The following is a 14,736-nucleotide window of genomic DNA, read 5'->3' on the forward strand; positions in this document are numbered from 1 at the left end:
CAGAGGTTTCGACACACATGACCAAGGTCATGATAAACGTTTCAAATTGGCTGAGTAAACCATTGCTCCTTATGGCTGGGGGACTACCAATGGAAATGAGCCTTCCGGCAATTATTGGCCGCATTTACATTTCCTTTTGGAAGTGTTCATTCACATACACTGTCATTTCAAACAACGAAAGCAAAAGAAAGAAAAACCTCATATTGTCAGTAGGCAGACTGACGACCAGAGCGCCCTGCCTTCATGATCTCGGAGTAAAGGGTGACATCCTCCCAAACCTTGTTCCCTGCCACGTTATTTCAAAAGATGGCTGAAGAGCATGAGAACATATCAGGGGGCACCTTTGTCTACCCCATTGCTGACTTGAAAAGCTCTTTGTATGAACGTGGACCTCAAACTTGCGATAATCATTTTAATAAATGTCATTGAAAGGCTTGAAAACTGTAATCATTGTTTTCCTCTTCTGTCGACTGGCTTGTATTTTCTAAAGAAGCCCACAATTTATTCTTTTGCATGTCCAAGGCAGAAAAATAAATTTATTTGTTCTGATTTGTCGCTTTCCTCGACACGCACCTAATTGGTTGATGGCTAAGCAATGTAAAAATTCCATGGTGTTTACCAACTTGCCTAGACTGTTTTATCCTCATTAAATAAAATGTGCATTTGCAATTTGATGAAGTGAAAGCTTCCTCTTGCTTTGCAGCGATTGGAAAACGCTTATTCTGTCGGAAGGCAGAGCTGTAGTGCTGGAGTCCGAACCCGACGTGGTCTTTTGTTGTCCGGATTTGACTCTAACTCCTTGGCATATGACTGCGACTCCTCTCGCACTCGGCCATTGCACTCAAAAAATATTTTTAGCGACTTGATATATTTTCAGCATTCAACTATGTTTTTACTCCTGAAAATTAACATCCTAAAGAAACGTTTTATTTTTTTAAATTACAAAAATTGCCATATGATTGGTTAAACTAACCACACTTCTTCTTTCAGTCACGGGGTTGGATCATTTGGCTTTTCCAACCCTCCAAAATTGGCGTTAGCCACCACGTCTTCAAAAAAACAAACAAATAAACAAACAAACAAACATGAAGCTACCTGCAGATTCTGTAAGAAGACAATGTCAGACACAAATGGCACGGGCACGACAAAAACAGTTAATTGTTTTTTGTTATTTATCGGCACACACAGTAGGTACATGAAGAGTGTTGAATCTAAATTTATTTTTGTGGTTGTCAAAATAGCTTCTTTTTTTTTTTTTTTTTTTTGTCTTAAGGTTTACTCTTGATGTCATCTGGACTCGGAATGAACTGTAACTTTTTTCAAAAGAAATGCCAAGAAAATGGTGCATTTTCAGGCTGCAAACCATCAACACCCCAAAAAGTTGAAAAGGTTTTGGATGGGTGATGCTGGTGCATGCCTGACGAACGTGAGTTGCTGGTTTGCTGAAGGGGGAAAAAAAAGTCAAATTTTCTTCATTGTTGATGCTATTGTTTGTGAGGCAGCACTGTGCGCAATTTTGATATTGTGCGCTCTCCTTTAAGCGATGCTAGAATATTGAATTGGCTTGATGGGAGCGGACTGTTATGATTGGTCATTCATGTGTACGATATTTGAATAAATGTATTTGGAGTCTTTGACAAGGACATCTCCATCTGAACAAAACTAATCTATGAGGCCTAAACATGAAGTTGTGGCTTGTGACGCAAAGAAATGTGACGCCTGATGACGACACTTTCGGGGAACACGGAGCCCATCGCAATAATAGGAGGCCATAATTGGCACGCCGAAATTCCAAGCGAGACACCAATTACCATTGTCGCGTGCATAACCACAGAAAGCAATAATCGATGGCACCCGTGAGACAGCAGGATGAATTCCTGCAATGAGATGGTCGACCGGCGAGTAGACGTCAGGGGAGCGATTTGGGAAGAGAGATGGTAAACGGCGAGACGCGTGTGCGTGTACACGATACGGAGTTCATTGTCAAGCACGATGACATTGAGCGTCATCGTGAAGTCTTTGCAGTTCTCACATTTGAACATGAGGATACACGTGACAGTGAATCAGCGACCGTGCGAGTGCTATGATCGCTTCATTGACAAAGATTATGCTGTGTATTGATTTTAAAACAACAAACAAATATTCAGTCATGTTTGTGACAGAAAACAAATAATGAGGTGGAGCCCTCGGGCATCACCTTCATACGGTAAGGAGTCTGAAAATTCAAATACTAGTGGCTGGCTGAGGTTGCTTTCTTAAATGACCTTCAAGAATGTTGCAAACAATCAGCTGTGCAAATGATACATTCTCAACACATATAAACGCCTCGCTTGTATGAAAGAATCGCTACATCCATCAAAATATCACGTCGGAACTTCTACTTGCTTGTTTTAAACCAGGAGTGTCCACTGTTTTTTGTCTGAGGGTCGCACATCGAAAAATGGGAGGATGAATGGGCCCCTTTTAAATTCAACTTTTTGAAAGACGCCAAAGTCAGCCAAGAAAGCAATTCTATCTCGTTTGTTTCTGTTAAAGGTGGTAAGGCAAAGTTTTGGGGTGGCCAACGGCCCTCTCTCTCACAGAATAGATCCAGCTCTGCACTTAACAGCAGCCACATCCCATCTCCTCATTCAGAACCCAAAAAAGAACAAACTGTCGTCAAGTGACCATTTTTCAAACAGTTACTTGAGGATCATTCATGTGACGTTTTCATAAATCAGCCGTCGAGCACAAAGTGGAAGATACTATTTTTCGCCTGTAAAAGTGAATTATCTTCTTTCACTACAGTGATAAATTGTGTTAATCTTTTAATGATAAATGGTTTAATTGTATCTTCGACTGTAGAGAAATGTTCTGCAGTATATGGACAAATAGTATTGAGTCATAACGGCACCTATTTTTCTGACAGCCTCCCTTCTCACTCTGTCCACCTTCACCGTTTTTGTAACTCATCTTGCGGCCCATGTCAAATGTCTTTAATTTCTTTTTATTTTTTGTCATGTTGCGGGCCGCTGAAAAAATGGGTGGCCAGTCGCAAATGGCCCCCAGGCCGTAGTTTGGACACCTTGTCTTAAACGGACAGTTTCGAGCAGGGCTCACCGACCCGGGGGCACCGGTAAACCCCAACAACCATGTTCTAAAAATAGCTCACCGGTGATGTGATCAGATTAAAATATGAATATTTGCAGAGAAAAAGTGCAGCACATTGATATGATTCATCTTTATCTTCAAATGTAATCAGTGTCTTGACATGTCTTTCATTCGACAGGTAATTCAAGGTCATTTCAGCAAACGCGCCCTTTCACAAGCGTGTATGAAACTGGCAGCCTTCGCTTCATGACCTGCTGTGCATCCAGAGTCTCCAAAAACCGCTTCTGCTAAAGAACGACACGACCACTTTCACAAACGTGCCACTTCGCTGGGTACTCGATGTTGAGATTCCGACGAGTCATGATTTTATTCCTTTGTGACCTCGGTGTTTTAAGTCCATCCGATCGATGCGCACCGACGCAGGGAACAAAACAAACCCCCCTTTTGCTTGCTTTTTAGAAACGACCTTACTTAAGAATCAGTGACCTCCGAGGCTTATCACGGGCTGGCGTCTTTGATTGTCTCGGGGCCCAAGAATAGCGCCTTAACTTGCGTCGTTTGCCTCGATACAATTTGACCTTCTGTAATCACAATGAGCATGTTATCGGGCACGACGGCGTTAGAGCGAGTGAAGCAGAAAGACTGATGGGTATTCCGCGCTCAAAGTTTCATCTTGCCAACAAGCACAAATACACATTAAAAAAAAAAAAGGCAAATAGCCAGTGACTTTGGTTTGGTACACGGCCCTTGAGTGCTTTCAATAAAACGGAGCCACAAATGTTGAGAAATTCCGAAGTGTGTCAGAAGGTGCCGAGTTTTGCTTACAGCACTGCGCAAAAGCTGCAGCTGTCCACCCAGATGGATTTCATGAAGACAAAGAAAGCCATTAGATTTCATCCCGACACAAAGTTGTGAGGACGCACTGTGGGTCTATCTGATGAATTCTGTACGCACAGTTGAATAAATGTTAGCCCAGAGCAATACTGTTGTTTAAAGATGGGCACTCCTACTGAAGAGCGCTTCACATATTCTCTCATGGCCCTCCCACTCAGCACCGCCGAGGTTATAGAAGAGGAGAGAAGGTTGTTTAAAAGAGTCTTCTTCTTCTTCTTGGTTTTCTTATTTTATTTTTTTTTCTCTGTTGGCTACCGCTAATGAGATAGTGTTTGGCTAATTAATTGGATGCACTCCATCAGTACTGATGTGCCAGGCGCACGCCAACAACCTACGGCCTTCACAATAGCGCGAAGAACGGGTGGGAAGGGAGTAAACGTGATGGAGTGCGGGGGATCCAGTGTCCATAGGGCTTGTTTATTTTTCCATGCTGTTAAGCATGCCCAGATGTTGCTATTTGGGAAGGAACGCAACTCTGTTTTGGTGGCAGATTGCCGTCTCCAGCTGCTGTTCAAATACCCACAAGGTAGAAGATTGCCATCTTGAAATCTGCCCAAGGTTTTATTTGTGACCATTTCAGGAGCTACGGCAACAACAATGCAGGATGCACCACCAATACATGAATGTAAAAAGCTAAGCATCTGGAGAAAAAAAATAAATCTATATTTACGTATGGAAATGGCGGCACAGCGGTCGACCGGTTAGCACGTTGGCCTCACAGTACAGAGATGCAGGGTTGAATTCCAACCTTCCTGTGCGGAGTTTGCATGTTCTCCCCGTGCCTGTGTGGGTTTTCTCGGGTTACTCCAGTTTCCTCCCACGTTCCAAAAACATGCACGGCAGGCTAATGGAACACTCAAAATTGTCCCTCGGGTGATTTGGATTGTGAGCGCGAATGATGTGTGCCCTGCGATTGGCTGGCGAGCAGTTCAGGGTGTGCACCCCAAAGATGGCTGCAATAGGTTCCTCCACGCCCGCCACCCGAGGGTGAGGAAAAAGCGAATGAGAAAATGTATGTGTGTGTGTGTGTGTAATGGGTATGTATATATATATATATATATATAAATATATATATATATACTTCACACTGAGCTCCAAAATATCGCACAAGTCATGCGACTTCATGGGGCTCTGCAGCAAATTTCCAAATGAGACCTGTGATCTACAGAAAAAGGCTATCGCAGGCTGGTTAAATATGATAGCGAACATAACATAGCAACACACTGACTGCATCCTCTGGAGAATACTCGTCCAGTTGATGGATCCTTTCTAGTGTTTCCTTTGAGGCCAGGGAGCGGCTTCTTGTGAGAAGAGATGAAGAGCGAGCGGAACTAACATGAGTGGGGGGAAAATGGAGAATGGAAGTGAGGGGTGATCAGAGGGCTATATAAGAGTAGCGAGAAAGTTAGAAGGGGAGCTGCAGAAAAAGGCAAAGCAAAGTGAAAAAAAATACACCAAAAAAAAAACAACACAAAGTCTTCTTCCAACCGAATGACATTTACACGTTTGTCAATTTTGTACCAATAAAATCATCTTTTTATAGCAATAGGTATGCACACAATTCCACTTCCCAGTACTTTATGCTAAAAGTGAAACGCATTGTGCATGACAGAAATGAAACCCAGCGGCATACGCACTCTCCCATTCATGAACGTGTTTGGTGATTCTATATTAAAGAGCCATGACGTTTGCCGTTGTTGACTTTGTCACATCGTCAATTTTGGAAAGAAACTTTCTTGGATCTCATTCTAACGACTGGCTTTGGAATGTGCCGAGTGTGATGTCAAGTTTGCGCAAGCACAATACAGACGGCGTTCCAGTGGATGAAACCTCTGCCGCTCATTACACACCGTGAAGAAAATCACTGAATTTGCAGTCGAGGCTGAGTGCACTGCAAGCTGGTTCCCAAAGCGTCATTTATCTGAGAAGGGGGATTCTTTTTTAGCTCGTAGCAACTGATATGACATGACATGTAGGTGAGGACGGCTTCTCTCGTCAGCAAAATTCAGTTCGGTCTTGACTCTGCACGATAGACTAATTCGACTAATTCCCAATGGGATGTTGACCTTTTAAATCAAGATATCCAAACGATGGCCCGGGGGCCATTTGCGGCTGGGCATCAATTTTTCAGGGGCCGCGACATATACTAAAAATGCCATTTGACGCCGGTCCACAAGCCTCGTTAGAAAAAAAAAGTGAGAAAGGAGGGAGGCAGAGTGAGAAAGGAGGGTGTCCCAAAATAAATAAGTAAGTAAATAGATTCAACCTCTGAGCAGCTTTTCCACATATGCAGATACAAATGGACTCATGTATTTACAACTAAAATGATAACATAATTCAAAACACGACAAATAAAGAGAATTAAATTTTAGGAGCATCAATTGTCCACCCTCCCCCGGCCCCACCCCCACCCACACATTCTGCTGCCTCAAGGTCGGATTCATGAACGAGTCCCATTCATCGTTCTCAGCTTACTGTTTTAAAAATGGTCCTCTTACAACAGTTTGCGCTTGTTTTGGTTCTGAATGTGGAGATGGGATTTTGGCTACTGTTCGGCGCAGAGGTGGTTCGAGTCTCGTGAGAACCAGGGCCGTTGGCCACCCTAAAACTTCGAAAACCCCGAAATAATTTGCCTGATCACCTTGAACAGAAAGCTAATATTGAACCTGAAAAGGTTGACATATATCATTGCTCGTTGGACTGAATTTAGTGTGTTTCATGACTTCAAGTTGAAGAATTTCAAAGTGGCCCTTGCATCCTTGCATTTTTGTGAATGCGGCCCTCAAATGAAAAAGTTTGGACTCCCCTGTTTTGCATGATCCCTGCCTGTGAGAAAGCAGGAACAGGGCACACGACCTTGTTTCTTTCTCTCTCTCTCTCTCTCTCTCTCTCTCTCTCTCTCTTTGTCTTATCTCAGATAGTGGTTTGTTGCCTGAGCAATTAATCAGGTCTGGCACACAGTTTGCCACTATCTTTTCTGGAGGGATCAGTGAAGGAGGGCCGTTGTTTGTTCACTCAGTCTCGCCCGTGCTATATTACCAACAACTCAAATCCTAGTGGGAAATAATTACCCACATCACCCACCAAAATGTTTCACAAGACACCATAGACTGCTTCCAGGACTTCCGAAGACCCAAAAAGTTGTCATCCTTTTGCTTGAAGGTGTTGACACATTCTTGCAAATCTTCTGCATGATTTGAAAATTTTTCCTCGAGAGATCCGGGGGAGCTTGTTCGGTCCCTGTGGTGAAGCCGTCGAAAGCAAACGTATTCTCTCGGTTGTTGCACTGCCTTCACTTTAGCCAATGAGCATGTCTTTTCATTTCAGATCTAAGAAATTAAAAAGGATAACTTATGATTTGCCCGTCACGGCAGTGGATAGAACACAGATGAAGAATCCGGTGTCTAACTGACCGGATTTTAGGTCAGGGGCCTCATCTCCACATATTGCAACACATGCAAATTCAAATGCCACAGCCAGATAAAAGAAAGTGAAATTGTCTCTTACTGGACTCAGACAGCAGTTTTAGTCTTGACATTTTTAGACGAGTCAGTTTTAATACAAAGAGGCGCTATGAAGCTGTAACGGTGGTGTCCATTGCATTCCTCAGATTTAATTCTACTTTTCATACAAGAGCTCACCAAAATGCAGCCATGCAAATGAGAGGAGGGTCGTAAAAGTGTTCATGGCCAAGGTTTCTGCACAAATAAGCACAATGCCAAGCCTTTGATGGAGTAGTGCAAAGCTTTCTGCCTCTGGAATCTGAAATGGAAGAAAGTGTTCTGCCGAGTGGCAGATCGCTCCTCTCTGTCTGGAAACGTGATGGTAGCATCTGTTTGCTAAATGCCAAGAGATTTGGGTTTCTTTCTTTTCTGTCTTGTTTAGCATCTTATCTCATCGCTTGGCTCGAAAGAGGGGATGGGGGGGGGGGCAACATGTTGCAAAAGGTACAGCGTTAATGTGGGGAATGGGGTAAACCAATCCACGGAGAAAGGAGGAGTCGCTCATGGCCGGTGTTTGCGCACGTATTGTGAAAGGTTGTCAGAAATAAGAGTCATGGAGGAGCAAAGCAGACAAAGATTAAGATCGCAGAGTGCAGCCGCGACAGACTTTCTATGTTCATCATCACCTTCGGCCTGGAGGAATTTGGTCATAGACCAGGACCTTGTCCGTCCCATGAGAGCTCTGTAATTGCAATACGAAGGTGAGTCGCGGGTGAGTTGGAAACTTTGGGAGTGAGGCAGTGCCGAGACTCGTTGCCAGTCACCCAAATGGGATGTGCAGAGAAAGCAACCGTTTTCACTCACGTGCATATCCAGATGCAGATTGAAAAGGGAAGCGGTATCCGACCTCAACCCATCGACTTCATGACCGTGTACTACTTAAGAAACTGTTTGTGATATTCTATTTGTCCCACGCAGCTAAACATCAGCTCGCGGTTCATCTCAAGGTAATAGTCTCGCCGAGTTCACAATCACGACAACGACAGCGATCCAGTCCGAGTTTGCAAGTTGCTCAGGCATTAAATTAGCTGCCATGGAAGAGGATGCGTGAATTGTCTGCCCACGAGCCTCATCGGTGCGGAAGAGGAGTTGCGAAAATGCTAAATGCATGTGAATGATGCAATCGGTGGGAAAGATCATCATCATGGCCAATCCCGGTTGGTTTCAAAACGTACGGACTTTATTTATGAAGATGAATCGGTGGTGTTGAATTGCAGCCGGCGGGTTACGTAAACGGTAAACGCCTGCCCGCTTTTCACCTCTGAACATAAATACTTGATCCTTTGCTTTGTCTGCCAGTGTCTATTCATTACTCAAGACCAGCAACGGGAGATTCAAAGGCAGCGATCTGCAAACATTTCAGGCACTCCGATATTAGTGAAAGCAGTCTGCCTCACTCGCTCGCGCGCTGTGTCAGTCCGTCTCGTGCCTTCTGGTACAACTTACTGTCCAGCGGAGGGAGGGGCGATTGGGAAATTTTGAACTGGTCTCTTTTTTTTTTTTTACTTAATTTACTTGAACAGGCCCTATTTCTAATATTGTAGGTCCAAATGGAGGTGAGTGTGAGTAGTTGTTTGTCTGTTTGTGTCCTTCTGGGAGACCCCGCATCTCGCTTGACATCATCTGAGATCATCTCCAGTACACTCTCGACCCTTGGGAGGATAAATGGTACACAGAATGGATGGATGGATGGATGGATCTTCAAAAAGTGTTTCCAAAGATTTGTTTTTTCTTCACACGTGCCGCCGTCACCAACCGGATACCCTTGTTGTGTTGATCGCATGACAACAATGATCCAATCAAACCGTTTGCTCAGAGCAGAGATTGTTGCAGGACTTGCTCCAAACTTCTAAAAGCAGACTCAGAAAAGAGCTTTTCATCATGAACGGATGGCTCATGACTTTTGTGTTCATCCAGAAACCGGCTGGAAGCTGTTGTGAGACCGTGGCTTTAACAACATCAGGCTGCACTTCCAAGACGTCGTATCCTTGAACCACCCCCACCGCCCCTCCCATCTCAGTAACCAAAACTGACTGAAAAGCAAATGAGCGTTCCCTCTGGGTAGCGCGGATTTTGGAGAAACGTAAAGTAGCGAGATCAATAAATGCTCAGTTCACGCTGCAGGGCGTGATGCCCAAACGCTATCTTTGTACTACAATTCCATCTTGACAAACCACAACTTTTTGCCTGGGCGACCAGGAGGAACGACCGATTGAGTGAAGGGAGAAAGAGCTGAGAAGATTGGTCAAGTACAGTATGAGACAGCAAATTGCTAATCCATACATTTCAAAGGTTTTCCCAAAAAAATGCATCTAGCTATACAGAAGAAAGAAAAAAAAACGAGTTAGCATTTCAATCAATCAAAAATCGGAACTATCAGGAAGCTAGGTTGCGAAGGGGCTCGCCATCTGTTTCAATATGTGTCCGAATTAATTTGCTGAATGTGGGTGGCAGTTCAAATTTCGCATTCGACTTTGTTTTTTCACCGCATTTATGTGATTTTAGTAATTAACCACTGCTGCTGGGGAAAGAGCGTTCCTCGAAATAAAGAGATGAGGAAATGTCACCGGAGTCATTTAGTTTAATTTTCATGAGGGTAGGTGGTTCAGATAATGAATGGATGGATAAGCACCAATTGTAGTCCGGACTTGCTGTTAAAATGAACTTCTTTGCATGAAAAACAGGGCCGCTTTGTAGGGTTAACACTTGATTGATTTGGAAAGGGCACCACAGTGATAGCTTCATCTGCAAGGTAGTCCCCCCCCCCCCCCCCCCCCCCCCCCGCATTTGTATTGATGTGTCCGCTGGTGCCTACGTTTAATGTCAGGACGCGTGCAAGTAATTGGTTGTTTTTGAAGATGGCAGCAATTAATCTTTCAAATGACCCGGCGAGATTAAATGCGAAAAAGAGAGCATGCTAGGAAAATAAATGCTAACATTCAGGAAAGAAATTCTAAGATGACCTTACTCAGCAATGATTTATAGATTCCTGAGTCAGGCAATTACGGCAGGTGATACCTTTGAAATCTCAAACCGAGAAAATCAAATGTGCTGTGATACAAGATGTGCACTTGTCGAGGTCATTTCACACGCTGCCCACAAGGTTCCTGCGCTTCCATTTCTTTTTCCGGGTCATGTGTGTGTGTGTTGGGGGGGGGGGCGTTAGTATGAAGAACGGAAAACATCTGCTGAAACATAAATATGAAGCAATGAAAATGAAACCAGCTCAAGGACACTGGGGGGGTAAAAAAACAAAACAAAACCAAAATATTGTGAACTGACCTGCACTTTATGAGTCACGACGTAACCAAACAATCTCGGCGCGTAAAATTGCAGCTCTTTCTAATCTATTCATTTCTTTCCTCCTCCTTATCCCCGTTCAGTATCACGGGGGCGAGCTGGCGTCTCTCCCGGCTGACTTTGAGCGAGCGGCGGCGTACACCCGGGACTGCTCGGCAGTCAATCACAAGGAAGATTGTAACTATCTTGCTATTTTAAATCCTGTTTGGAGGAAACAATCAATCACACTAATCTGGAGGATTATGGGCTTTCGTCGGGTCTCCCAGGGCCCAAAATGAGAATATTTTTATTATGCTGCCTTGTGTAAATGCCAGCGATGAGGACTCATAAATCCTTACATCTGTGCCTACAATCAGGACTCTCCCCCGCCAGTCCTGCCGTAGCGACTCTTTCCAGCGTGCACTCTCTCTGCGAAACACGAGGATGAAAGTGGACTCCGTTGCTTCCATTTGGAACACTCCCGCTTACCACCAGCCAAAACTCATGAAATGACATGGCATGTGAACGTGGGTTTTAATCACCGAGAAGACTGTCGCTGAACAGAGCTGGTTTCAGCCAGAGGTGTCCAAACTACAGGCCTGGGGGCAATGTGCGGCCCGCCATCGATTTTTCAGCGGCCCGCGACATAATGAAAAAAACCCCAACAAAAATAAATAAAAATGACATTTGTTCATATACTGTCAACGAACCTTTCTCTACAGTCGAAGATACAATTTATGATTAAAAGAATAACACCATTTATCACTGTAGTGAATGAGGATAATTCAATTTTTGTGGCAAAAATAGTTTCTTGCACTTTGTTCTCGATGACCGATTTATGAAGACGTCACATGAATGATCCTCAAGTAACTGTTTGAAAAATGGCCACTTGACGACGGGTTGTTCTTTTTCGGGTCCTGAATGAGGAGATGGCATGCGGCTGCTGTTGAGCGCCGAGCTGGTTCTAGTCTGTGTGGTCGAGGGCTGTTGGCCACCCAAAAACATTTGCCTAAACACCATTAACAGAAAGCTGATGAACAATACAAACAATCTCGAATTACTTTCTTGACTGACTTTAGCGTCTTTCGAAAATTTGAAGAATTTAAAAGTGGCCTTCAAACGAAAAAAGTTTGGACACCCCTGGTTTAAGCAGTCTCGTTGACAGCATTTCACGTTGCTGTTAATGAGACAGGCAATACTAATCCTTTTGACCACATGGCCCATATTTATCCAAGACATCTGCCCACCCCCAAAAAGAAAACCTTTTGCACCTCTTTTCAATAAATATTCATTAATTAGAGGCTAGAATCATTTCGTTGGCACTAATCCACGTGAAAATAATGCAATGCGGACTTTGATGGGCTTTCAAGTGAATTTGCAGGCGTAGTTGTGTCAGAAAGGGCATTCGTACAATCAAGTTTGTACAAAGACAGAATACACATTCAACCTATGAAATTGTCACTTTGTAATGCCTGCGAATTTGTACAAATTCTTAGTCTCACATCCGTGTTTTGTTTCAGAAATACGGGCTTATAAAACACAGGGAGAGTATTAGAATCTACCTCAAAAAAGAAAATACTGTTGACTGGTCTGCAAATCACTGAATACATAACGGAGATGCTCATTGAATACGAAGCCAGTGGAGCTCTGAGATCTGCAGATGCGGGTCGCTTAGTGGAGCCCAGAGTTCAAAGTAAACACGGTGAAGCTTCAGTTCGCTGTTATGCTGCACAAACACAAATAAGTTGCCAACACAAGGGAAGTCAGCCCTGAGTGTAAACGCTTATGAATCCAGGTTAAAAACTTCTTTCGCATACCTTTGATGAAGGTCCTCGACAGCAATTTAACCTTTTTTTTTTTATCCGAGTTACAAATGTTTTTGAAGTGTCCTCATAATGCGTTCAAACGGTTTCAATGTACGTTCTGGAAATTCTTGTAAGCTACTTTTGTTTTCTCTTTGCTCCTTAAATGTAAACTGTTGCGTTTGTAAATGCTTTTTCGGTATTTTGTATTTGCTCGTGTGAAGCACATTAAGTTGCCTCGTGTGCGAAAGGTGCTAAAAATAAAACTACCTTGTCTTATATCAAATATCAGGCCTGGTGCAAGAATATCTAGTTGTCCTCACTTCTCAGAAAAAAAAGATGACATTATTTTCTCTGATGTCTTTGAAATGCATGACATGTCTTCTCCTGATCAAATATACAATCGCGCCATATTCTCTGAGCTGTTCGAACCGTGTTCTCTCGTGATGACAATGTTCATTATTGAGGTAGGCGTGAAGGGTGATGTTTAGTATTTTGCAGTGCTTGCTGAACCCATCTTGGATCCTGTTGATGACATGATTTTATTTTCATGAGCCACACCGTTACATTCGATGGGCAAACTATAAGAAATACCGCCACCCATTTCAAGTCAAGTCACATTTATTGATGGAGCTCTTTATTGCAAACGGTCCCGAAGGGCTTCGCATGCCCACACTTGACAAGTATTCACGACATCCCCCAACCTTAACCCCCAGGAGGGCAAGGAATAACTCAAAACCCCCCACCTGGGGAAAAATGAGAAACCTTGAGATGGGGCCGTAGATGCGAGAATCAGCCTTCCGGGATGACCAGAACGGCGCTGGACGCCGTACCTTGTTCTTCGTGTTATATGTTGCCCAGAACAATCATCTTTTCTCTTTCAGTGGCCGACGCAGCAAGGATAGCATGCCAATTGGAAAGGCCCCCCCCCCCCTGCAAACCCCTCCCTCCTCCAATCCGCTCCATCATTTGATGTTTGATGAGCGGCTTTGTCTGCGCCCCTCTCAATGTCAAAAATTCAGCAGGCACTCTGCACTCACTGATTGGGTCAAAGACCTCCGCCGCTGTGAGAGGGTAACCGTGTTGCGGCGAGGACACGCTCCGCTATCACCCCGAGAGACATCCGGACAAGTCTTTCCACAACGGCAAATGGGAAAACAACAGCGACGGTCACCATAAACAAAAGGTGCGAATCAATAGATACAAGTCCCCAAGACAGCCAGGGATGTTTGCAAAGTAGTCAGATGAAAGGTGCCATTGTTGGCTTTGTCTAAAGTTTGTTATTTTTATCCAACGTTCAATCCTGCGACACATGAAAAAAAATGCGATTTTAGATGCACTCACAAAGGAACGATTATGAAAGGAAAGCCATGTATGGGGCACGAGGAGAATCAGCCGGCGGCCTTATTATCATTTCATTTTCCTCTTCTATAAATGGCGTGCATTTGGATTATTTTAATTACGGATCCTCGCGACAATTACTTCAAATTAAATTACTTTGCAAACCTCCGAAGGATACGGAGCTAACGAAGAATGGGATCAGACTGCCGGGGATTTAACCTCCACTTCTCTTGAACACATTGCGCGATTGCCCCCACGCCCTAAATCCAACTCCATACGGGAGTGAAATATTGAAAATGCCCAAAAGCCCATTTTGCATCCATTCTCGAACCCAACCAGCCTTCAAACTCCTGCAAATCCCTTCTTCCCCGAGTCCTGCGCTATTCATTGGGCTGTAGAGATTACAGAGAACAACCCTGCCTGGCAGGCACGCCGCACTTAAATAATCTCTGGGTGAAATCCCAGCGTTAATGGGGTTTCTGGATCACGGCACTGCTTTTGTGACGACGCTCAATGGCGTTCCGGTGCTCCGGGAGCACCGGGATGGACAAAGCAATGGGGCGATGGAGGAGGATAAAAAGGACCAAAAGCACAACGAGTGGTGTTTGCAGAAGTAGACGTGAGAAATGGGGGGGGGGGGGGGGGGAAGAACAACAATGCTGCCAAGGTGTGGAGGAAAACAGGAGGCAGAAGGCGGAGAGAAGAGGAGAGGCCTTGTGGAGGCGACAGAGTCCCCCGAGAGGGCCACAAGAAGCATGCCAAGGTCTAAATGACATTACTCTGGATGTGATATACTTTGTGGCCTAAGGTGGCTGTCCTGTGTGCCA

The 14,736-nt window shown here is 44.2% G+C and overlaps 1 protein-coding gene across 4 annotated transcripts in view; it reads right to left on the reverse strand.

Annotated features, from left to right (window-relative positions):
• pcdh9 (protocadherin 9) overlaps positions 1-14,736 on the reverse strand; it is a 153,194-nt gene that overhangs the window by 2,272 nt on the left and 136,186 nt on the right. The gene's annotated exons all lie outside the window — the stretch shown is intronic.

Source organism: Hippocampus guttulatus, chromosome 3 (genome assembly GCF_054856545.1).
Source record: "Hippocampus guttulatus isolate MCC_2025c chromosome 3, RoL_Hgut_1.0, whole genome shotgun sequence".
Classification (NCBI taxonomy): Eukaryota; Metazoa; Chordata; class Actinopteri; order Syngnathiformes; family Syngnathidae; genus Hippocampus; species Hippocampus guttulatus.